A 25,332-nucleotide genomic window follows, 5' to 3' on the forward strand; every position below is an offset into this window, starting at 1 on the left:
GAGTGTGACAGCTCCGCCTTGACTTGTCGGAAAAAATAATAGCAAGAGTAGGGTTGAGCACCGAAACTCGGTTCCGACGTAAACGGTAGTACCGAGATCGAATAAGAAAGCACATTTCGGTTCCTCATAACGGTGCCAGACTTTTTTTTAACACCCCCTGCCCCGCCCCCATGGTGTTGCGGCGTCAACTTGCGTTAATGCTGGGCAGTATACCGGTTCACACCGAATAATGGGGTGTATTTTCGTTATGATGATTTTTTTATATACCGCCATACCGGTGTATTTGATTACACAACGTTCGGAAGGCTATACCGCGCGACACTGACGGGACCCTTTTCAAAGTTGCGCTTTTAAACACGCATGGTACGACTACGACTGCAACTTTCTTTATAAGTCCATGACTGTGAGGCGTGGTATTTCAGGGCAACTGGTAAAAGAGTGTGTCACGGCTTTCAAACATATAAACCATAGCCTATGGGCGCGGACTTGTCAACGCGCTGCCGCATCACTTACTTGATGTTGTTTTGATTGAAGATCGGCAGGTTGTAGTGGGTGCGTGCGTGAATGAATGAACGTGTGTGTGTGTGTTGCGAGGGAATCTGATTTCAAAGTAACAAACAAACAATCTCAAAGCCGATGCACGATCAAAAACTGTCTGTTTTTGATCTTGCAATAAAACCAAATAAAAAAATCAAAAACAGAGTGTTTATTCGCTTCAAATACTTTCTTTTCTTTTCTAATCGTATGAATTAATACAGCGCGGTACCGAGCGGTTGAAAACAATGTTGGCGTCTCCTGTGGCTGCCTTGCGCACCTGCGTTATATTACCTAGGCTTGCAAGTAGGCTTGCAAACACCGTTGCCATTCAACAGCATGTGTGACAACATGTGCTATGTCCTAAACTTCAGCTCAGTGTCTTGACTTTCTGCTTAATGTGAAAGTCATAACAAGTCGTCAGTTTGCAAGTGTGTGCGGTTTTGTTTTTTTAAGTACCGGTTTGAGAACCATTTTAGCACCGGAACCGTTTAAAAAGTACCGAGAAGGCACCGGTATCAGATAACACCCAAACAATACCCAACCCTAAGCAAGTCATGTCTGGAAGTACTTTGCGTTCGAGGCTGATGATCAGGGATTAATAATAGATTCACAAAAACCTATATGCAAACGGTGCCATCGAAAAGAAGAAGATTTCAAGAATTCAAGTTGAGTGAGTTTCAAGTCATGTTAACGTTACATTAACAAGGTATCCAAAGTGTTATCTTGGTTATCCTTGTCCTGAAATACACTGTGAAAAGCGAGGATCATATTTCCACAGAGCCTACCGTGTAGCCCCATTTACCGTTTGCATACACACATAGCGCCGCACTATAAACAACCACCACACAAGCTAGTTTAATCCACTTCATTTATTCATTTATTTACTCAACATGATACATATTTCACACGGTCAACAATGCATTCATTTGTATATCCAACGCTTATATTCATTCGTTTATAGTGGTGCAACGGAATACCCATGATCCGTACGGATCAACCCTCACGGTTCGGGACGCAAGTGATCCGCGGATCGGCTGATAAAAACGTTGTGCGTTTACATGACCGGCGCATGTTTAAAGGACAATTCCGGTATTTCGCACATTGAGCCCCCTTTATGGTTTGTCTAGGATGAAATATAGTGGTTGACGCAGAAATTTTGACTATTGGTCCTGTCTCGGATATTTGGCTCATTTTGAACCGCCCTTGCCTGCTTCACAATGGCTGGCTATGGGAATTCACAAACCTGTTCTTAAAACGACCCTAAACGATCGTTTTCAGAAATCTGCAACTCACCGAGTGGTTAGTGGTGTTCATGGATGTTCCTAATCAAGTATCGTAGCGAAATACAGTTTCTGTCGTGTTTTATTTGGCATTTTGTAAATCCCATTGAAACGGAGACCGGACCGGAACCGGAAACAGACAGGGTGCTGTTTATGTTTGATTGTAGTCTTTTCCCTCGGTTCTCCGTCTCAACAGTAGGGCTAGAACTGAGCGAAAAGACTACAACCAGCCCCTCTTTCCGTTTCCGGTCAACGAGTAATGAGACTTCCAACCGAAATCAATGCATTTACAAAATGCCAAACAAAACACGACAAAAACTGCATTCGCTACGATACTTGATGATTTTTTTTTTTTTGTTGTAAATCCAGGTCTGCTGTACTTCCTTTGGACACAGGTTTTTTATTTTATTTACTATCCACGTTAAAAAGAAGAAGGAATAATGCCTCAGATTGCACTTTATTTTGTTTTAAAAGATTTTAAGATTTTATTTATACATTGGATGGACATCTGGAGTTAAGTTTTTATTTTATGTGAACACAAGCTATTTCTATTTTATTCACTATCCATGTTTAAAAGAGGAAGGAATAATGCCTCAGTTTGCACTTTATATTGTTTGCCTTTTTTTGTAATGTTATAGTGGTTTATTTTTATTCATTACGATTATTAACATTTGGGCCGTTAACATTTTTTCCCATTCAAATATAAAGTTTTTCACAAGCCATAACTTTGCTTCCCTGGTACTAAAGTGAAAACTTCACATTGTCCTGCCAACCAGATTTTCAGTTCTAAACAACCGAACGAGAGATGGCGTTTTCCATTGCTGCCATGTGTTGTTTCTTTCAAAATGAAAATAAATCAATTTCAAGAGGAGAAAATCACTACCAATCGAAACATGTCAAGGCTTTCATGTATTCCCCTGGGGTATGAAAAGGAAAAGTTTGACGACGTTACTTTAGTTTTTTTTTTTTTTTAATGAAGACAATCTATTCTCAATATTACTTACATCATTGGTAAAGCAAACTCGCAAATCAATTTGCCCAAAAATCTTTCATTTACTATAAAACGTTTGTGTGGCATAGGATTTTCCCTTGTTAATTAGGTTTGTGTAGAACCGAATATCGGTTGCTATGGAAACGTTAGTACTCATATCATTACCTTCCCATAAGGTTCTTATACAACGGAAACGTTGTTTACTCCTCCAGTAAATGGGACGGACCTTAGCTGCGACTTGGCAACGGGAGGTATTCTAGTCCGCTCCTTTATGAGCCAGAGAGCTAACGTTATGCATTGTACATATTTATGATTCAAAAATTCGTCCCAGCCTTTATACATCAGATACTATAGGGTCTATAGCATATAACCGCGTTTTATGATTACAGTTTAATGCATTTTTCACAACAGACAATTTGGCTGGAACTACTTAGCCGGTAGTTGTTTTTTTGCGTTTAAGATATTAAGTAATTTCTTGCCGATGATCCATGAATGTCCGCACACATCGAGTAATCGATTATTTGTTCATACCAACCACTGATTATTCGACCAAAAACATCCCTAGTATCATGACATCCCTAGTCTGGGGGTCCTGGGCCTCCAGAAGGTGCAGGGGTCTGGGGGTCCAGACAATAGGGGTGGTCTGGGAGACCTGGGCCTCCAGACAGTGCGAGGGTCTGGGTTCTGGGTCACCCAGTGAAGCACCAAAGTCTTCCTGCCACAGGAGTACAATAGCCAATCAGATAATCTGAAGGGCACGAGCCTGGCCCCCTGATAGGTCTTTTCAATTTAGTGAGCAAAAAAAGTCACTTTTGTGCATGCGAGAGAGCCAAGGAGGGAGAGTTTTATACATCTGTGATGACATCACTTGGCGTGCAACAGGGGAAGTAAGATGAGGGAAAGAATGTTTGGTGAGGGGGAGGGAGAGAGAGAGGGAGGGTAGACAGAGGGAGGCGAGAGAGAGAGAGGGGATGGAGAGAGGGGAGAGGGAAGGCGAGAGAGGGGGGAGAGAGGGGAGTGAGAGAGGGGAGAGGGAGGGTGAGAGAGGGGAGGGAGAGGGAGGGGAGTGGCAGGGAGATGGAGGAAGGGAAGGACGGTCCAACGGACGGAGAGAGGCAGAGAGGCGGAGGGGGCTCTGATGCGTCTGAATAATGAGCTAGCAGGCTCTTCCCTGAGAAGCTCTAGCACTTCTTTCTCCCGAATGAATTCTATCCTAAATAGTGAATGTTTCCCCTCATATATCACAATGGCTCATCCACTCTTTTACAGCAGCACCAGCAACCCTTTTGGCACTAGGGTATATCAATCTATCCATCATGACCCACAAGGGAAAGATAATGATGAAATTCCTCCACTTTCTTCCACACCTCTTTCTACCAGACTATTTTCAGCTGTTTTCAACAGCTGAAAATGGAGACCTAATGACCTCCATCATCAAGCTAATACGTGAAATCGTCACTGTCCATTAAGAAACCACATAATGGCGTACCTTGCTCGGGGGGTTGTTTGAAGCGGAGCCTGGAGGTCTGAGGCCGTAGTACAGAAACTTCCTAACTCGAAAATCAAATCTTATCTGTTTGGTAACTATGGTAACAAGGGTTCGGATCGGATTTAAGAAAAAAGTCAATACAGAATGACCGATCCTAAAGTCAGGGTTCTTATCTTAACTCCAGATAGGAAAAGTGTATTACAGAAACATCCTAAATTGCCAAAATCCCAAATAAACTGTCCTAACTTTAGGATGACCCATCAGCTCTCCTAGTCATTTACTGTTACAAATTAGCGAGATGGCAGCTCTTTTATTACATTTAGCGCAGCAAAATTGTAGACGTAGGCCTAATGGTGATCGACAAACTATGTTTGTTGAAAGGCTTAATCCGTAATCCGACTCCGTAACTACGGAGACCCCTCGAGCATTCGAAGTTCTCCGTCGGGATGTTGAAAACGCAATGCTTCATCTGTTGCTAGGTAACAGACATAAAAGCTAAATGTCGATGCTAGATCGCCAACTTAGGATATGTTAACCTGAGATAAGATAGGATTCCTAAATTAAGATAGGATATGTTTCTGTAATACCAAATTGAGAAAAATCCTATATTACACTTCTCCTATCTTAACTTAGGACTTAAGATAGGACGTTTCTGTAATACGGCCCCTGATGCTCTTTGTCTGGCTGACCTGATTTAACCAGATCAGCTCTCCAGTTCACCTCTTGAAGCCCCATGTCGCTGAGTGGCCACACACACATGCGCACACACGAGCACACACACAGAATACACGCACGCACACACACAGAATACACACAAAAACACACACACAATACACGCACACACAGACACACAGAATACACACAGAATACAAATGCAAACACACAGAATACACATAGAACACACACACACACATACACACACACACACACACACACACACACACACACACACACACACACACACACACACACACACACACACACACACACACAAACACACACACTCTCCTCCATCTCCTGGTCTCAAATTTTTTGGCAGCTCAATGCGTCGTGGTTCTTTCAGTAGTGGTGATCAGTGGCGGCGGGTCAATAGAGGGCGCTAGAGCGCCGTCCCTCTGTGACATATTCACTTGAATATATCTGCCAACTATTAATAAACTATTATCAATGCGAAATAAATCAACAAAAATACATAGCGTTTATCCTCGTTTAATTGTGTGATATACTTGTCACTGCCAGCAACCATTTAAATGCGTCTGAACGTCAATGATTTGGGCTAGGCTAGTTATTGGTCATTCGAAATAAAGCCCTCCTCCTAGTCAGGGGCGCCGGCCACGTTGAAGTCAATGTAAGCTTGCTAACTTTTTGCTGTCTATCAAGCAGAGACAGATTTTCATTGGCGCAAGAAAATTCGCCCTCGGGTCGCACCAGTGGGCGCCCCAGGCCAATGGTATCGCTTTTCTTTTTTGTTATCACCACATGATTGGACAATTCAGCGAATCAATCAAATAGGTTACCTCCCTCAGCAGCATTCGCGCAACACAACTACATGTAGAGTAGAGATAGATCGCTAACTAGCAGAGAGTTGTAAGCACTTTCCACGCTTTTCAGTGGAGGAATTGGACTCCCAAAGCAATGTTATACTTAAAAGGAGCAAGTCAGTTACATTTTAATTTAGTCTTTTGGCCTGTAGCATATAAACAACATGAAGCAACTGTCCCATATTTCTAACTGCATTTGAAGTAGACATTGAGACTCACAAAAAATGGACGCTATAGGACAGTGATCACGATTTGTCTCAATATCAGAATAACAACAATGTGTCATATAGCAATGGCTGGTAGAATGGCCATGAAGTAGGTCTGTATATGCAGTGTAAGCTTGTCCAGGCCCTGCTAGTCAGGATGTAGGCAATGAATCTGAATGAATAGTAGGTAAATAGGTAGTGGCCATCCCTAAAATGCACCAGAATACAGGAAATCAAATCTATTAAATTCAATTTTTTTTATGGGGGACCCCAGACCCCAAGAAACCCAGTCTATTACTGTGCCCCACCAACATTTTTGATCACCAGGTTGTTTAGGTTGGTTGGCATGCTTGTCAGGGTCATCTACAGGCGTGTGTATGTGTATTGTCGCTTTCCTTATAGGTTTTGAACAGGTCCACCTCATCTAGTACAGTAAAAACAATGTACTCATGCAATGAAGTCAGGAAAAGCTATTTTTATTGATATTAGTTTTACAGAAAGTGTCTTTGTGATCGTCATAATGTCGTTGGCAGCATTAAACATTGTCAGCTCAACAGGCTGATCTACTCTGACCGTCAGTGGTTGGTAGGCCCCACTGTCTCCAACTATATCTAGATGGATCAAGTCTCATCCCTGCATATGTTCTGTCCTGCCTTCGTATTCTGTTCATCCCTACCTGGCATGTTATGGAGACATGAGGTGCTCTCCATGCTGCCAGACATCATGTGAAGGTCATCGAGAACCTAAAACATGAGGTGTTGCCGTGACCTTACATCATGTCAAGATCAACCAGAACCCAAAACACGAGTTGTTGCTGTGACCTTACACATTGTCATCGAGAACCTAAAACATGAGCTGTTGCCGTGACCTTAAATCATGTCAAGGTCAACGAGACCCTAAAACACAGTTCACTTCGGTACTACGCACCAGTCAGACCTTCAGCACTGGGATAGTGCTGAGTCAGAGCCGGCCTGGCCGGTTTTGGCCTGTGGGCTTGATTTCCAGAAGCACACTGGAACCACAGTACGCTGTAGGAAAGCTACGCTACGCACTCTTCCTGTTTCCTGTAAACATGGTGGTTTTCCATTGGCCTTTGCGATTGTTTTTGCTGCACATGTTTACCTGTCTGTGGAAGTCTCCTTCCCTTGGAGTGTTTGGCCTCGACGATAAAGTGTTATGGAAACACTCCTCGTCCTAAGAGCTGGATGACACTTAGCACATGAAGGGGTAGGAAGCCCTTCAGCCCCTTTACAGTTTGCCAGGTTTGTTTATAGTTTTTACGTGAAAAATATTTAGATAAAAACAGATGTATTGATTCAAATAACATCAAACTACAAAGTTAAAATGAAAGGCTACACAAACAGGGTAATTAATTAGACATTTTAAATTCTAAAAACATAATAACCTCAGAGTGGAATAGCATTCTTCCTCTCCAATCAGTCAATGCCATTTAGGAATCCATGTGCTCTGGTTGGTTAAAATAGACCTTTCCAAGTGTGTGCTGTGGTCTCTCTTAAGCTTGGCACAATATCCCCATCATTAAAAAAAATGCTCTTTTCTTCTACATTCTTGTTTAAATATAATGAGAATGCTTATGTCGAAACACTGACCACAGAGAGATAAATATTTTCGAAAATTCACTATGATGTGGCAGAACTTTATTGCAGTGGTAGTACTGGTATTAGAGGGAGTAGTATTTTATGTGTAAGAACTTTATTACAGAGCTAGTACTGGTATATGAGGGTATTTTAGTGGTAGTATTTTATTACGGTGGTAGTATTGGTATAAGAGTAGTATTTTATATGTGGAAGTACTTTATTGCAGCGCTAGTACTGGTATAAGAGTAGTATTTTATATTTTAGTACTTTATTACAGTGCTAGTACTGGTATAAGAGTAGTATTTTATGTGGTCCTACTTTATTACAGTGCTATTACTTGTATTAGAGATAGTAGTATTTATATGTGGTAGTACTTTATTATAGCTCTAGTACTGTTATAAGAGTAGTATTTTGTATTCTAGTACTTTATTACAGTGCTAGCACTGGTATAGAGGGAGTAGTATTTTATGTGTTAGTACTTTATTACAGTGCTAGTACTGGTAGTGTAGGGAGTAGTATTTTATGTAGTAGTACTTTATTACAATGCTAGTACTGGTATAGAGGGAGTAGTATTTTATGTGGTAGTACTTTATCACAGTGCTAGTACTGGTATAGTGGGTATTTCAGTGTTGGGTTCAGGCTGACAGGAGTGAAAGGAGGACATTGTTTACATGCTCGCATCAGTATGCTCTGCAGGATAGCTGAGGGAAATATTGCAGGAATGTGTTGAAACATCCTGGATGTGCACACGCACCACACACACACATTCACACTTGCACACACTCTCAAACACTCTCGCACACACTCAGACACATGCATTCACTAATTCTCTGGGCAAAAACACTTCCCCAAACATCTGGGTTTTATACACGCCCACAGCAGTCATTCATTCTGTCCAGGGCGTGTTTTCAAAACAATTGCACAAACATCTGTTGCACCACCCTGCCTAATCTCTTTCTCTCTCTCTCTCTCTCTCTCTCTCACACACACACACACACACACACACACACACACACACACACACACACACACACACACACACACACACACACACACACACACACACACACACACACACACACACAGGGGTTATATCCAGTAGGGGTAGAGTCTACCTTGCTGTGTTGAATTAGATTGAGGGAACGTTGACATAGCAAAAGGAAACATATGGAAGTAAATCAGGACTCGAAAATAAAAAGCCATTGAATTCTAAGCACTGAATATTTATATTGGGGCAAAAAAGTATTTAGTCAGCCACCAATTGTGCAAGTTCTCCCACTTAAAAAGATGAGAGAGGCCTGTAATTTTCATAATAGGTAAACCTCAGCTATGAGAGACTAAATGAAAAAAAATAAAATCTAGAAAATCACATTGTCAGATTTTTAAAGAATTTATTTGCAAATTATGGTGGAAAATAAGTATTTGGTCAATAACAAAAGGTCATCTCAATACTTTGTTACATGCCCTTTGTTGGCAATGACAGAGGTCAAACGTTTTCTGTAAGTCTTTACAAGGTTTTCACACACTGCTGCTGGTAATTTGGCCCATTCCTCCATGCAGATCTCCTCTAGAGCAGTGATGTTTTTGGGCCTTCGCTGGGCAACACGGACTTTCAACTCCCTCCAAAGATTTTCTATGGGGTTGAGATCTGGAGACTGGCTAGGCCACTCCAGGACCTTGAAATGCTTCTTACGAAGCCACTCCTTCGTTGCCCGGGCGGTGTGTTTGGGTTCATTGTCATGCTGAAAGACCCAGCCACGTTTCATCTTCAGTGCCCTTGCTGATGGAAGGAGGTTTTCACTCAAAATCTCACGATACAAGGCCCCATTCATTCTTTTCGTCACACGGATCAGACGTTCTGGTCCCTTGGCAGAAAAACAGCCCCAAAGCATGATGTTTCCACCCCCATGCTTCACTGTAGGTATGGTGTTCTTTGGATGCAACTCAGCATTCTTTCTCCTCCAAACACGACAAGTTGAGGTTTTACCAAAAAGTTCTATTTTGGTTTCATCTGACCATATGACATTCTCCCAATCCTGTTCTGGATCATCCAAATGCTCTCTAGCAAACTTCAAACGGGCCCGGACATGCACTGGCTTTAGCAGGGGGACACGTCTGGCACTGCAGGATTTGAGTCCCTGGCGGCGTAGTGTGTTAGTGATGGTAGCCTTTGTTACTTTGGTCCCAGCTCTCTGGAGGTCATTCACTAGGTCCCCCCGTGTGGTTCTGGGATTTTTGTTCACCTTTCTTGTGATCATTTTGACCCCACAGGGTGAGATCTTGCATGGAGCCCCAGATCGAGGGAGATTATCAGTGGTCTTGTATGCATTCCATTTCCTAATAATTGCTCCCACAGTTGATTTCCTCAAACCAAGCTGCTTACCTATTGCAGATTCAGACTTCCCAGCCTGGTGCAGGTCTACAATCGTGTTTCTGGTGTCCTTTGACAGCTGTTTGGTCTTGGCCATAGTGGAGTTTGGAGTGTGACTGTTTGAGGTTGTGGACAGGTGTCTTTTATACTGATAAGGACTTCAAACAGGTGCCATTAATACAGGTAACGAGTGGAGGACAGAGGAGCCTCTTAAAGAAGAAGTTACAGGTCTGTGACAGCCAGAAATCTTGCTGGTTTGTAGGTGACCAAATACTTATTTTCCACCATAATTTGCAAATAAATTCTTAAAAAATCAGACAATGTGATTTTCTGGATTTTTTTTTTCATTTTGTCTCTCATAGCTGAGGTTTACCTATGATGAAAATTACAGGCCTCTCGTCTTTTTAAGTGGGAGAAGTTGCACAATTGGTGGCTGACTAAATACTTTTTTGCCCCACTGTATGTATGTATAAAGTATTTGTGTATGTATGTAAGTATGCGTATGTGTATCCATTATTATCTGACAGCTTGAAAGGTTTCTAGCATTCCCATTGGGTTTACAGTTTTCCCTGGTCTGTTTCACTGTTTCATGTTTCAGGTCTGTTGGGCTCTTTAAGACTCTTGCACTGATCTTGACTTCTAATTGTTTCTGGGTCTTGGGCGGGGGGGGTCAAGGCGGACGTCAAAAAGTGGTCTTGTTGTCAAAGAAAGACTGAAAGTGATTCTGCATGTTTTCTCTAGATTAAAGGTAGGGTATGCCATTTATTTGTGAAGCATTTTTTGTAATCCTTTGACAAGATGCCTTTTTGGAGCCGAGAAAGGTAAAAAAGTTTTAGAACTTTTTCTAGGACTGAGGCGTAATGAACCGTAGTCATTGCGCAATACTCCTCCGTTGGGGTATGAGACGTCTGAAAGGGTGCTAACAAGTTCGAGCTACACACACCGTCCGTTGATTGGTTGACAAAATCGTAACCTCTGTGCGACAGCGGGATAATAATTTAAAAAAAAAAGTACCCGCAAGGTATTTCTGGATGGGGAAAGCTTCCTTTATTTAAGAAAATGTATCGCAAAAGTTTGACGTCCTTCTTGGACGTCCTACATTGTTGTTCTTTGTTCATTGTATCACATACTTCTTTTTCCTTGGATTTATCAGCAGGCTACACTGTGTCGGGCTTCTATGAGGTCACGATGCTTACCTAGCTGCTACGGCTATCGCCATCTGGCTTAAACCCCGCCCTACCATAAGGGTACTGTGGTAGGGCGGGGATGTTTTGACCAACTTATTTGAATAGAACAACATCCCAATCTATTGAATGTAACGGATGGAAATAAAAAGTTAAAAACAAAATTTGGCCATTGAGCAGAATAAACTTAAATAATGGCACTAGAAGGGGAGGGAACAGTTTTGTTGACAAATAAGACTTTCAAGGTGACCTTACATTACATTTAGGGCATTTAGAAGAAGCTTTCATCCAAAGCGACTTACAACGGTTACTAGACACATACACAGACCCCCTTCAACCATGCAAGGCGACAGCCAGGAATAGTCAGGGACACCATGAGACTCAGCTAGGATGAGACGGGGATCGAACTATGGATTCGCCCTCCCTTCTGAGCTCAGTCGACCGCATGACCCCATGATCTCGAATGGACGCTGCTGGTGAGGTGTGTATGCAGCTCCATTAGGGCAGCAGTGGATTTTGATGTCCATGTCCGTGAGAGGGTTAACCTTCTCATACGCTAGGGTTGTGGAATGTATAACGCCACATTTTGTGGTGCATTTCATATTCAAAAGCGATCACTATAACGATCCTACACAATGATGTGTTTTAGCTTAGGAAAAAGTCTCCAGAAGTGGTCGCCGAAAGTTTCTGTTGTACCATTCCCAAGAGAAGCCATTATGTCTTACCTGTTTCAATAGCCCAAATTCTTCTTTGACTACTTCTTCACCAAACCTTTCCTTTTAAAACGTTTTAGGAGAAGAGATCTTATGAATTAGTGGGCGTCTGAAGCCCTGGTCTTGGTCCTCATGGTCCCTGTGAGGTCCAGAGTCCTGGGCAGCACCCACTGTGATGTCTAGAGTCCTGCACAGTCACTGTGAGGTTCGGAGTCCTGCAGCACCCACTATGAGGTCAGGAGTCGGGCAGCACCCACCGTGAGGTCAGGAGTCCTGGGCAGCACCCACAGTGGGTCAGGATTCCTGACCCATGTCACGAGTCCTGACCCACTCTGGGGTCGGGAGTCCTGCAGCACCCACTGACTCTTACTATAGTCAAGGACGCTGATTCATACATTTGGTGTTGCTATGTGCATATCTTATGTTGACTGCCCCAGAAGAGATGTTTTTTTTTACTTTTATTTTGATGGGTTTACATAAGTTTACATATACAGACAAAAAACAGAATAAGACAAATACAATACTTACTCAACAACCCCCCCCCCCCCCCTCACATAAACAGACAAGCCACACAAGACAGAGAAAATAATAATAATAATAATAACAATAATAATCCATACATGGGTGTTCAGCCATCTGGCCTATTCAGCCAAAAGGGTAGCTAAATGCTATGCTGTAAAACCGCTAGATAACTATAAACTTAGCTGACTCCCCCTCCGATATACAAATAAAAGTATCAGACATAGTAATGTTTCCCTTTTGAAAAGTGAGCAGAAACCCATCTTGCCGCCATCCACTGTGTTGGCGGCATGAACGTAGATAAACACAGAAAAAGTCTGTGCACCTGGGCAAAAGATACTGTCCTCAGGCTTTAAGCTTACCCCACAATAAAGTGATCATGGCTCCAAGTTGAGGTTGGTTGTGACAGTTGGTCCGAAGACCCACTAGTCGAAGTTAGCACGCTAACCGATATTAGCCAGCTAGGAGACATGAGCTCACTGGTGACCCCGGTATGCGCGGCAGGTTATTGGCGAAGCGCGTGGCATCCTCCGGGGTGGTGAATATCGACATGTCGGTACCCTGGGTAACATGGAGCTCAGCAGGATAGATGAATCCGGTCTGTAGGCCTGCATCTCTTAGCTTCTTCCTTGCGTCCTCGAAGAGCTGGCGTCGCTTCATTATCTGGAAAGATGTTAATTCGCTTCCCATTGTAGATACGGGGATTTTTGTTGCGACAGACAAACTGTCTGCTCTTCAGCCGGTAGCTGTGGATCTTGGCTATCATGACTCTGGGGCGTGCGGGGTCGTTAGCGGGTTGTGCTCCCAGTCTATGCACTAGGTCAACCTCTATTGGCTTGGGGAAGTTTTCTGCCCCCAATAAATCTGTAATAAAGTTGGCAAAGAATTCCGTGGGGCGACCACCTTAACTTTTTTCTGCTAGTCCGACCACTTTTATATTTTGGTATCCTGAGCGCACCTCGAGAAGAAGATGAAGAATAAGAAGAAGAATTTTATTGCTACTTGCACAGGTACAAGACAGTACAGGTACATTGGGATTCTTCTGAGAATCTCCCTGAGTCAGCTTCTTCAATAAAAACAATTATATATATATAAATAGGATAGCATTATAACAAGAAAAAAAAAATATATATATAGTAGAAAAGTATAAAAATAAGAATAAGTGATAGTAGCAGCTAAGTGATTTAAAATACCCTGTACAAAAGCTATATACTGTAAAGCAAGATATAATACGATAGAATAACAATAAAATAACAAACGGGAACACTGTACAATCAGATGAGATGAGACACATATTTTCCCAATATCTTATTGCATTGTTTAAGGTTAATATTGCACACTTGTATTGCACTGTAGACCAGAAGAACAGTACACTGAGATGAGATGAAACACACATGAGGTTATTGCACACAAAATGTTCACATTATATTATTGCACTGTTTAAGGTTAATATTGCGCACTTGTATTGCACTGCAAGGTTTTTTGTTTTTTAAGGTTAATATTGCGCACTGATATTGTACTATGAGGTGTAGAAAAATGAACACTGAGATGAGAAGAAACACACATGAGGTTATTGCACACAAAATGTTCACATTATATTATATTATTGCACCGTTTAAGGTTAATATTGCACAATTATATTGTTCTATGAGGTCGTCAACTATCCATTTAGTCTGTGAGGTGTGGTGTGAAGTACTTCCCTCCCATCTTAATGCCCTGTGCTACAAGTCTCACAGCAGCAGGAAAAAGCAGCTTCTTCCATCTGAACAGAGCATGAGCTAGGTGATGTTTGCCCTTGAGGATGCTCTGTGCTTTCCTCCAGCAGTGCTGTGTCTACAGTGTGTCCATGGAGGGTATGTTGGAGCCAGTGATTCTCTCTGCAGTCTTTATGACCTGTTGAAGCGATTTCCTCTCAGACACTGTGGTGTTTCCAAACCACACCTTGATGCCACTGGAGAGGATACTTTCAACGAGTCCTCTGTATGCCTGGGTGAGGGGCTGACCTTTAAGTCCAGTCTTCTTCAGCAGCCTGATGAAGTAGAGCCGCTTGCTGTGCTTTCTTCACTTTTGTAGCAGTGTTTTGGGCCCAGCTCAGGTTATCCGCAATGTGAAGACCAAGGAACTTATAGTTGTCAGCCTGCTCCAACACAGTCCCCTTGATGGTGGGAGGCTGGAGAGGGGGAGCTTTCCTCCTGAAGTCCACAATTAGCTCCTTTGTTTTGTCTAGGTTTAAAACTAAGTTGTTGGCCTCCCCATAGACAGTGACTCTGTGGACTAGCCCCCTGTAAAAGGACTCATCCCTCCCTCTGATGAGGCCAAGGATGGTCATGTCATCTGCGTATTTAACGATGATGCTGTTATTATCCTGGGGGGAGACGCAGTCATATGTATGCAGTGAGAAAAGTTTTTGGCTGAGGCAGCAGCCTTTGGGGGTTCCGGTGCTGACTGTGAGCTCAGCAGAAACCTTTGTACCAATCCTCACCACCTGTGGTCTGTCTATAAGGAAGTCCAGGATCCAGTTGCAGGTGGGTGTCGCTACTCCAAGGTCTGCCAGCTTCTGAATCAGCTCCATTGGCCGAATGTATTAAAGGCAGAGCTGTAATCCAAAAAGAGGAGGCGTGCTTATGTGTTGTAAGTGTCCAGATGTTCCAGGGTGGAATGGAGTGCCAGGGCCACCGCATCGTCCACTGATCTGTTGGTGCAGTAAGCAAACTGTAGGGGGTCTACAGTGTCTGGAATCACAGAGTTGAGTAGGACCAGCTTCTCCAGACACTTCATGTCCACCGACGTGAGTGGCCCTGGCCTGAAGTCATTCATTGTGGTTGTATGTGGTTTCTTAGGGACTGGAACTATGACTGATTATTTAAAGGTGTGTGGGACGGTTTCCTTCCTCAGCCAATTGTTCAGCGCAGGCTTTTAGGACTCTGGGTGCCAACCCATCAGGGATTGCAGCTTTGTGGGGGTTCACCTACTTCAGAGCCCGAAGGACTTGTGTTTGTGTTACTTGTTGTGCGGTCTCCTCTGTGTTACAGGGGGACTTTATAGGGGTATCGCTGTTCTGTCTGTCGAATCTGCCATGGAAACTGTTCAGTGTGTCTGGAAGGGTGGAGTCACAAACTTTGACTCTGTTTGTGTTACTTTTGTAACACAAAGTAAGTTGGAGATGGACTGTTTTCCCTGCCACATACTCCTTGTGTTGTTGTCCCTGTAGCAGCTTTCAAGTTTTTGGGATTATGTTATTTTGGCCGCTCTGATGGACTTTTGTAGCTCGTACCGAGCATGCACCATACTCCAAGTGTCCCCTGACTTGAAAGTTGCATACCGGCTCCTGATCTTCATGCGTATATCTGCATTGAACCAGGGGCCTCATTTATCAACCGTGCGTAGAAAAGTATCTAAATTCTCTCTTACGAAGGAAATTTAGGGTGTGCTTAAAGGGGAATTTCACCGGTGGAAACATGAATATGTATTGACATTGGGTCCTATATGTAGTTGAATAATAAAATTCTAATTTGGTGCCGTCTTGATCGAGAAAAGGCAGAAAGTGACTTTTTGGCGCTTGTGGATTGAAGAAAACAACTCCCACCATGCACCACGATGCACAGCTTCGTACTCCACTTCCGCTGATCTAGATCTCCGCCTATCAGAGACCTCGCGGTTCCATCTACCATGCTGATACCGCAGGCTTGAAAATCAATTCACACAACATTTCTAGTGAAGAGTATTAGTTGGTGACCTCATTTGTGAATTACTCCTCGTTTGTATTTCTTTCGAAATGGTGAACTTTTACATGGTGCCGGGATGTTCAAGCAGGACAAGGAAAGGACAGGCAGTAAGTTTTCATCTCCTACCTAGAGGTTTGGAGCGTTGCAAACAGTGGCTACGGGCTATCAATCATCCAAAGTTTGGAGAACATGGAACATGGAAGCCGTTAAACAAAAGAAGGTTTGCAGTCTCCATTTCAAGCCGGAAGTCTTCGAATTCAATGTCCTGGGAATGAAGAGAGCCGCTCTTTTGAACACAATTCAGCAATTCCGTCGATATTTACCTTTCCATATGACGACGAACCGCCTGGGATGTCTGCAACTAGCAGCGCTAAACGCATTTGCCTGGAGGTAAGACTCACTCGACTATATTACTGATAATGATAACACACAGTGATACAGTCGTTTGCAGTAAAGCACCCCATCTCATAGGAGTTGTATATAAGTTGGCTGTTTACAAAGTAAATCTGCCTTCTTTCGCATGTTTTTGTCATGTTGTTCTAAAGGTACGCGTTACGTGCGTTGTGCCGGCGACTCTAATACTCGACTCCTCAGCAGTATATAAGCAAAGTTGGCAATGTAACAATAGATAGACTAGCTACGTTCTATACTACTACATTTGCTGTTATCGATGTTTTACGATGCTTCACGTGTGTTCTTTTTTTTTTAATATAGGATTTATTTTTTAGCTTTTGAGTATAAGAGAATACAGTGCACCTCATACATGAAGTGAAATCGAAACATTCGGTGAAATAAGGTACTAACAAAGAGACAGTTTACACCAGACTCCCACCCCCCCACCCCCTTCCCTCCCTTACAGAGAAGTATCAATGAAATAGGGTATAATGGGTTTTGATACAGGTATTAATGGTAGTGAATCGGCCATGCATGCCTTAACAAATACAGAAACATACATATTCAAGTCATGCATGCTCATTTGGTTACAAAGACACAAAATAAAATAATAATAACACTCATAGCACTAAAAAGAAAACTAATAATATCAATAAAAAAAAAAACTTACTGTGCTACAAACTACTGCTTATTGGGGAGGGGGGTGTATAACTAGGTTGTCTAGACATCAGGGTCAATCTTTATGTGGAGAGATCTGACATGATCTAGGAAAAGTTGCCAGATTTTATGGAATTTCCGTTCTGAGAAACGAAGAGTTTAATTTTCTCTAATCTCATAAAATGAAGAGCATCCTTTGTCCATTGATTGTGAGTGGGGGGAAAAGGGCTTTTCCAACGCAACAGAATTGCACGCCTTGCCAGCAGTGCGAGAAAGGCAACAAACTCAGAAAAGTAGGACGGCAGTGAGAGGCCAATGGAAAGGACACCAAACAGGGCGAGTAATGGTGAGGGTTGGATGTTGGCAGATGTGATGGCTGAGTGGGAGTAAAAGACGCAAGTCCAGAAAGGAGCAAGGGTGGGGCAAGACCAGAACATGTGACTGAGATTGGCTGGTCGTTGCAACACTTGTCGCAGTTTGGATCAATGTCAGGGTAGATACGAGCAAGCTTACTTTTAGACCAGTGAACTCTGTGAACCACTTTGCACTGTAAAGCTCCATCACGAGCACAGATAGACGATGAGTTGACCCACCTGAGGGCATGCTCCCATGCGACTGGACCTATGTCCTCCCCAAGCTCCGCAGACCAAGCATTGCGCAAAGCATCAGAGGTTGTCGTCTGACTTTTGAGAAGAGTATTGTAATGTACCTTTGAGATTGGGGTTAACATCAAATATTGTATCAACAAGAGTGGGGGGACGGAGGGTAGGGAAGCCAGAAAAATGATTGTGAACAAAATCTCTGACTTGCAGGTATCTAAAGAAATGAGTGGGGCCTCAAATTGAAAGTCTGAATTAGCTGGTCGAAGGAAGCAAATATGCCACTAATGTAAAGCTGTTTTAATGACACAAACCCTAGGTCTTTCCAAATCACACGTGTGTTAGTTTGATGTTAGTAAAACGTTTATTGAACGTATCGCATTTCAGACTCAAACGACGTCTGCTGCAGCTTCGTTCTCGTCGTCAGAGGATGAGGAACACCAGTCAGCACCAATGATGTCAAGAATCCTCCCTCTGGCCAAGCACAGTTTGTAAGTTTGTGCAGCATATTGTCTCTAATGGAATTATAAAACTACTGTAATTTGTGGAATTTAACATTGAAAATAAACCTCTTTGTTTTATAGTCACCAGGCCTCAATGCCAGTAGCCTTGAAGTTGGTGAAACCGACGAAAGCTATCAGCCTGAGTCAACCCTCACCCCCACATCGGCGGCGTCATCAGATGATGAAGGTGTTATGGACTGGCGTGAAAAGAAGATTATTGTCAAAGAATCCAGCCTCATGTCACTATTCAAATTCAAACATTCTGGTGAGAATAGATGCCCTTTTTCTCTCGCATATTAACGGCCAAGTTAACGGCAATACACTATGGGGGAACTGGACATGTCTGCAAGGCTGCAAGGCATCTACACAACAAAGTCAGTCGATTGGCCTGGCCTCAGTATCAGACTTAATGGCTCCAGTGGGAATGCAAATGTGAACTATCTTAACCTCTCTCAGTTAGAGAGAGGAAGCGATGTATCTTAAGATAAAGGGAGAATGTATACAATTCCTTTTAATGTGAATAGTAATTATATAAACAAGGTTAATATAATTTGTATATTTTAGTTATGATAGATATTTCCACGACACTAATGAACATGTTTTAATTACTCCTATCTATTCTCTCTTTTTAATTGCACACAGAGCCATTGGAGATCTTTCATAGTGCTCTCCTGAAATACCTCCCCAAACTCCAGGCCTTCTCATATGATGGAATGAGGGAGAGGTGCTACCTTGCTATCCTAGAGCACAATGAAAACATTGTGAAAAGGAAACAAGCCACCACAGTGACAGGTGTGTTACCATGTGCTCTTTGAATAGTACAATAACCAAAATTAGAAAGTTCACAGCTAACTTAATAGGCATACGTCGCTGAAAGGTTTAATCTATTCCTGGGGATCCAGGTGTACTGCAAGAAGTCCAAGCAATGGATATTGAAAACAATCTTCATGCCACACAACACCCAGTTTATCAGACATCTAATCAAGAGGGTCATGGACAGAAGACATGACCCTAACATCAAGTTCAAATTGCCACTCACTCACCCTGCCACAACCTGCTTTGCCACCCAACATTTCCGCTGTACCTAAACCACCAAAGGAGGCTGCCACAACTTTGTTCCAAAGCCGCTTCTGAGGCCTCTTCCCATAGCACCTCCAGCAGTGCCTTTTTAGATTCTCCCTGTACTGTATATATATTATAATTTATTTAGTTTTACCCTGTTTATTTTAATTTGTTGTCTACCCATGACACAATTCTTTCATTTGTGAATAAAAAATATAATGTAACTCCTGCTCTGTCTGTCTGCACCAAAGTTCAACATTATAAACTTGAAAGGAGGTAACTGATATGCAACTAACTTATAGTGCAATTTAGACTTATAATACATTATAAAAATGATGTATGACCGTTATTCTGCTATTGTTTTCATCTAAGGCAACAGTAGCTTAGTAGCTCCACTTGTGAAATCTTGGTCATCCAATAATATTATTTCTCGATTATACACTTGGAGCAACAGGACTACAACAACGTTTTAACCATTTATTTCAAGAAATATGAACAAAAATATATGTAAACAATGAAACTTATAGTTCCTCCTGAGCGTCGTCAGCTTCTTAATGCCCGCAGTACTGGCCGTCTGGAGCTGGATATTTTAGTCTGATGGCCTGCAAGACACAAGTAGGTAAAACGACACGACAGCCTCTGCTCAATCTCTCGCCTGGACCCTTTCCAGAAAGTGTTGGTAGGCAAACTTAAAAACATTGAGCACACAGTTAGCGATAGATGGTCTTTATGCAGTTAACATGCCACGATAGTAACAGAAAGAAAATAAAAACACTCACTTTACAGTCAGACGTCCGTTCGTCCCTGCAGGCCTTGGCTGACGTTTCCAGTTCACCTTTGGGATTCTGAAATAGGTCTGCAGGACGCCGCTGTCCATATGCGGTGCAAAACTAGGATGCTCCGCAACACATACGTCCTTGTCCTCGTCTGATTCAGAGATTTCGTCCAGAAGTAATCGACATCTTTGAAATTCTTAGCAGCAGACGGACTCTACCTCTGTGTCCATAGGCGCACAGTGAGAGCACAGGCACCACCAATCCGCCCCAGCTCGAGCCATTCCGGGCTCCTCGTCCGCGACAGCCCTCGGCTGTAGCAGCCGCAGCAGCCGCCTCCTGTTCCTCTTACAGCTTCAGCTACTCGTCGTTATATTGTGGCTCGTAAAGGTAGCCACGAACATCTGATTCGAGCATCTGATCTTTGAAATCCCCATCTTCTATACCAGATCCAGTACCTTCCGCCATTGTCGTTAATTCAGTTTTCTCCACAGCGTCTGTTAGCTTAGCTTCAGACGCTGTGGATTTTAGTTTCTGCTGGTGAAGTCCCACCCACTGGCACTGATCTAATAGGTCTGTAGCATCAGTCGGTCCCACCGATTGACATAATAAAGTCCCAACCCCTACAGGGGGTGGGACATATTGCGTCATTTAAAACAGGAAGTGTTAGAGATCGATACGGATCTCTCCGGTCTCAGGGGAAAATAAGGGAATGATGCACGACCATTCAAAAATATGAGTGGGTTTCTAACGACACAAAGCTTAATGGAAATGGGTGAAGTTTCCCTTTAAGTACAAAAATTTTTTTATTTATCAAACGTGCGCAGGCCTATCATACGCACATCAGTAAGTCATCAATCTTGATAAATCCCACCTGTTCTTAAGTACCATGCTCGTTCACGCTCAGACAATTTGCCTTCAGAAACGCCTCCAATTAACCATATATGGTCGCAACACATCGCTTTATTAACCATGTGAATGTGTTTTACCACTCACCGCTACAATGGCAAAGAGGGCAAAGAAAAGAAATTTCTCCAACACAGAAATGGAAACCCTTGTAAAAGAGGTTGAATCAAATCAAAAAATACTTTTTAGCTCACTAAGTGCAGGAGGCATAGCGAACACAAGAAAGATTGCTGCATGGGGAAATGTGCCTGAGTTTGGTCAGAAGTGAGAACACTATCTCAAGTAAAGAAAAAATGGTTTGACGTTAAACTCAATGCCAAAAAAAGAGTCACCGCCCAACAGACATGAGACATCAGCAGCTGGAGGAGGACAGACCACCATGGAACTTTCCCTTTTGGCCAACCAAATTGCCAGCATCATCGGTGACACAGCTCTGTCCGGCATAATTGAGGACGGTGACACCGATGCTCAAGCCGGGCCGTCTAACATTCAAATTGAAGGTACAAGAAACAAACTGGAATTCTGTGATTGCAAACATTTTATTTAAATGTTGACAATTAGAAGAAAAAAAACAATTCTATACTAAACTCTGTGAAATTAATGTGAATTTGTTTTTTTCACAGCGAGTCCCATGGTGCTGGTGCTGGAGGAGTCGGAGGAACCGGGGTTGTCCATTTTCCCTTCCGTGCACCGTGCGCCAAGAGGGCTGGCGGAGGCGGTGCTGAAAAACCAAGAGGTAACGACAAAATCCATTAATGACCTGAAGGAGCAACTGACCAACATGACCAATGTATTAATTCAAATCAATGAGTCTCTTAAACAGATTGCCTCTTGCGCAAATAAAATGGCAAATAAACCATAAACCGTTGACCAATAAACCGTTTTTTTTCCCCTCCAATGCTGCAAAACACAAAATGAAAAATGTTATGTTTCTGTGCTAGATTTACCTAAAATCTCTATATGATCCTCTATGTCGTCTGAAGGCCAGCGGCATTAGGAGGTGGGAGGGGCACTGGATCAGGCATAGGGCCGTCTGGTCTGGGGAGTTCCTGCAGAGGGACCCTCTGTCTGATGGCTAAATTGTGTAGCACACAGCAAGCTATGATGATCCTGCACACCTTTTCAGGCCAATACTGCAGTGTCCCCCCCTGTGCTGGAAAGGCACAGCCATCGCCCTTTCAGCAGGCCTATTGCACACTCAGCGGTGCTCCTCGTGAGTGCATGGGCTCGGTTATACGCCTGTTCCTGCTGGGTCCTCGGGTTGGTTAAGGGGGTCATTAGCCATGGCTTCAGCGGTTAACCTTGATCACCTAATGATGATATATTTTTAAACAACAGTACATAACCCAGCAATAGTGTTTTAAACATGTTGTAATACTCACCAATGAGCCAGCAATCTTCCACAGCACCTTCTTGGAGACGCACACCATCAGAGCTGTTCTGCATGATGAATGAGTCGTGTGTTCCTCCAGGCCACCGCGCAACAATGTTTAACAAGGACAGATTTGCATCACAAACGATTTGCAAGTTGACAGAATGAAACACCTTTCTGTTAACATAGTTAAATTCATTAGTTGACGGTGCTTTTATGGCTATGTGATCGCAATCTATGGCTCCAATTATGTTTGGGAATCCGGCGATGGCGTGAAAGCCCCGTTTGCTTGTTTGGGATGTCTGTAAGGGAACTGGATGTAGTTTGGGGCCAGGAAAATAATTGCGTCCAAAACCGCCGGCATGGTCCTACTCATCGATGGCTGGGAAATGCCGGATATGTCTCCAACCTCACGCTGAAATGTGCAGGTAGCTAAAAATCCCAGGGTGGAAAGGAGTTGGATATGCACAAGGATTGCGTTCGTGCGTCTCGTGTCTCAAGCCAACATTGGCCCTAAATCACGACACAAATCCAGCAGTACATTCTTTGGGAAGCGGTACCTACTAAGAAGCCACTCTGTGCTCTCCCCAAGCAGATCAGTGCGATCTTTGAAAACGCGTGCCCTGCGAAGCGCATGGTTTGCCAAGTCTTCCAATAACGCAAGATAAGCCATTGCACTAGATTTCAAACATTTCTCACAACTGTCTTTTATAGGGTTGGACACCAATTAGGTAATTTGTCTGTTTAAAATTACAAAGGAGAAAGGACTAATTGAATGTTTTCTAATTAAAGTTAACACGGGACATATGTGGATGTTGATTGCTTAATGTAGACGTTGACTCACTTAAATGCTTTGCTTTGCGCTAGTAATATTGCTATTCTACTACTAGATTCTGTTCGTAAGCATGGCCAGAACTGTGCTTAAATTTGCAGCATTCCTAAGTATAAGTTCATTTTGGTAAATTCAATACTTTGCGTGGCAATGATCTTACGCCCTCCTTACGCACAAATCTGTGCATAAGTACGGTTGATAAATGAGGCCCCAGGGCTTTTGATTAGGAAACACACAAATGGTCTGGGAAGGAATACAAACACAGGTGAAGCAGTCTATATAGCTGCTTACATTGTCTGTGTATTCATCAATGTTTGTTGTGGCTTCCTTAAAAATATTCATGTCAGTGGCCTCTAAGCAGCCCCGCAGGTCAGTCCACATCTTCACAGTTCTGACTGTGACTGGGTTTGGTTTCAGTTTTGTGATGCAAGGGGGCCATAGCAAGACTGCTACGTGGTCAGACTTTCCAAAGTGAGGTTTGGGGACAGCAGCATAAGCATTTTTGATGTTACTGTAGCAGTGATCCAATGTGTTGCTACCCCTGGTGGGGAAGTTAATGAACTGGAGGAGTTTGGGGATACGTTTTCGAAGGTTACAGTGATTAAAATCCCCAGTGATAATAAAAGCAGCATCTGGGTATGAGTTCTTATGTCTAGAGATGATGTCGTGCAGTACGTTGAGTGCTTTATCCTCGTAAGCAGAGGGGGGGGGGGGGATATACACTGTACTCAGTATAATGCACTGCAGTTCTCTAGGTAGGTAAAATGGTCTGCACTTTATGGTAATAAACTCCACGTCTTCAGTACATAACTGCGATATTACCGTGTTGTTGGTGCTCCAGGACTTTTTGACAAGAATCGCTGTCCCACCCCCGCGGGTCTTGCCGCAGTCTGCAGCCTTGCGGTCGGCTCTGAAGAGCGAATAGCCTGCCGGTGTTATGGCTTCATCGGGAGTCCTGTCTCCGAGCCACGTTTCACAGAAACATAGCACAGAGCAGAATGTACCAGATCCTGAATGTACCTCTGCGTAGCCATCCTACTGAGTAGATTGTCCATTTTATTTCACAGCGACTGGACGTTGGTGAGAAGTATAGCCGGGAGGGTTTACTCTTGCTGACGGGGTATCGGAGTCTTTGTTCCGCGCCGCCCCGTCTGCCTCGCCTCCGTGTCGGTGTCGTGGTATCAGGCAAACCCCCGGCTGCGGCCTGGCCCTGCGTTGTTCCTGCATGAAGGTGTAGCTCCGGGAAGGAGTCGAGCAGTTTGGCATTAAAATGTCCTATGTGACTCATCTCACCAAGCTGTATCAGTGTCGCCCGTTCATACTTGACACTAGCCTTAACGTACCGCACATTAAACGAAAGAAAATAAAACAACACGAAAACTGCGAGAAACTTGACTCGGAGAGCTACGCTATGTATTGAAAATAGTATTTAGTAAATAGTATTTTATTCTGTAAAACTATTCTGTAAAACTATTCTGTATTCTGTAAAAGCCCCCCCCCCCCCCCCCCCCCCCCCCCCCCCCCCACACACACATTTCTATATGACATTTTATGGGGCATGAACACACACAAAATAAGAAAAACGCTGAACACGTTCCGCCATGGAGGGCTGCACTTTATCGATATCACTGCTAGCATCAATGATAAATGCTAATGATAAATACCCAAAACAAACAATAACCTATAAATTGCGTTTAATATGTATGTTGAGGTTGATTTGTTCTCAAGACGCAGATTGACTCACCATTGCAGCGTCTTAATAACAATGTTTTCAGATCTAGTTTATATTTATGGTCAGACGTCACTCAACCCCTCCTCAGCTAGATAGAGCAAACACGTTCTCAGGTCTGTGAGAACAGAGACAGAGCAAACACATCTTGAGGTCCTGGTCTGTGAGAACAGAGAAAGCAATCACGTCTTCACAGGTCCGTGAGAACAGAGACAGGGGGGCGCGGGTCGATCTGAGCTGAACAGACAAGTCTAGCTCTTCTATGTTGATAAGGAAAATTAATCTGAGATCGTTTTTAGGTCAGGATCCTCCGAAGAAGTCAAAGTCAAATTTATTTGTATAGCACAGTATC

At 43.2% G+C, this 25,332-nt stretch overlaps 1 protein-coding gene and 2 long non-coding RNA genes across 3 annotated transcripts in view; 2 read left to right on the forward strand and 1 right to left on the reverse strand.

Moving 5' to 3' along the window:
* LOC307091822 (cytoplasmic phosphatidylinositol transfer protein 1-like) overlaps positions 1-25,332 on the forward strand; it is a 92,654-nt gene that overhangs the window by 10,998 nt on the left and 56,324 nt on the right. The gene's annotated exons all lie outside the window — the stretch shown is intronic.
* Positions 18,155-19,445, forward strand: LOC307091823. Its single transcript, XR_013812771.1, has 4 exons — positions 18,155-18,294; positions 18,388-18,571; positions 18,949-19,098; positions 19,209-19,445. It is a non-coding gene; the product is annotated as an uncharacterized lncRNA (long non-coding RNA).
* On the reverse strand, positions 21,626-22,647 carry LOC307071125. Its single transcript, XR_013811609.1, has 3 exons — positions 22,430-22,647; positions 21,995-22,357; positions 21,626-21,768 (listed from the first exon to the last, which is right to left on the reverse strand). It is a non-coding gene; the product is annotated as an uncharacterized lncRNA (long non-coding RNA).

This window comes from Pollachius pollachius (assembly GCF_949987615.1).
Source record: "Pollachius pollachius genome assembly, chromosome: 2".
Classification (NCBI taxonomy): Eukaryota; Metazoa; Chordata; class Actinopteri; order Gadiformes; family Gadidae; genus Pollachius; species Pollachius pollachius.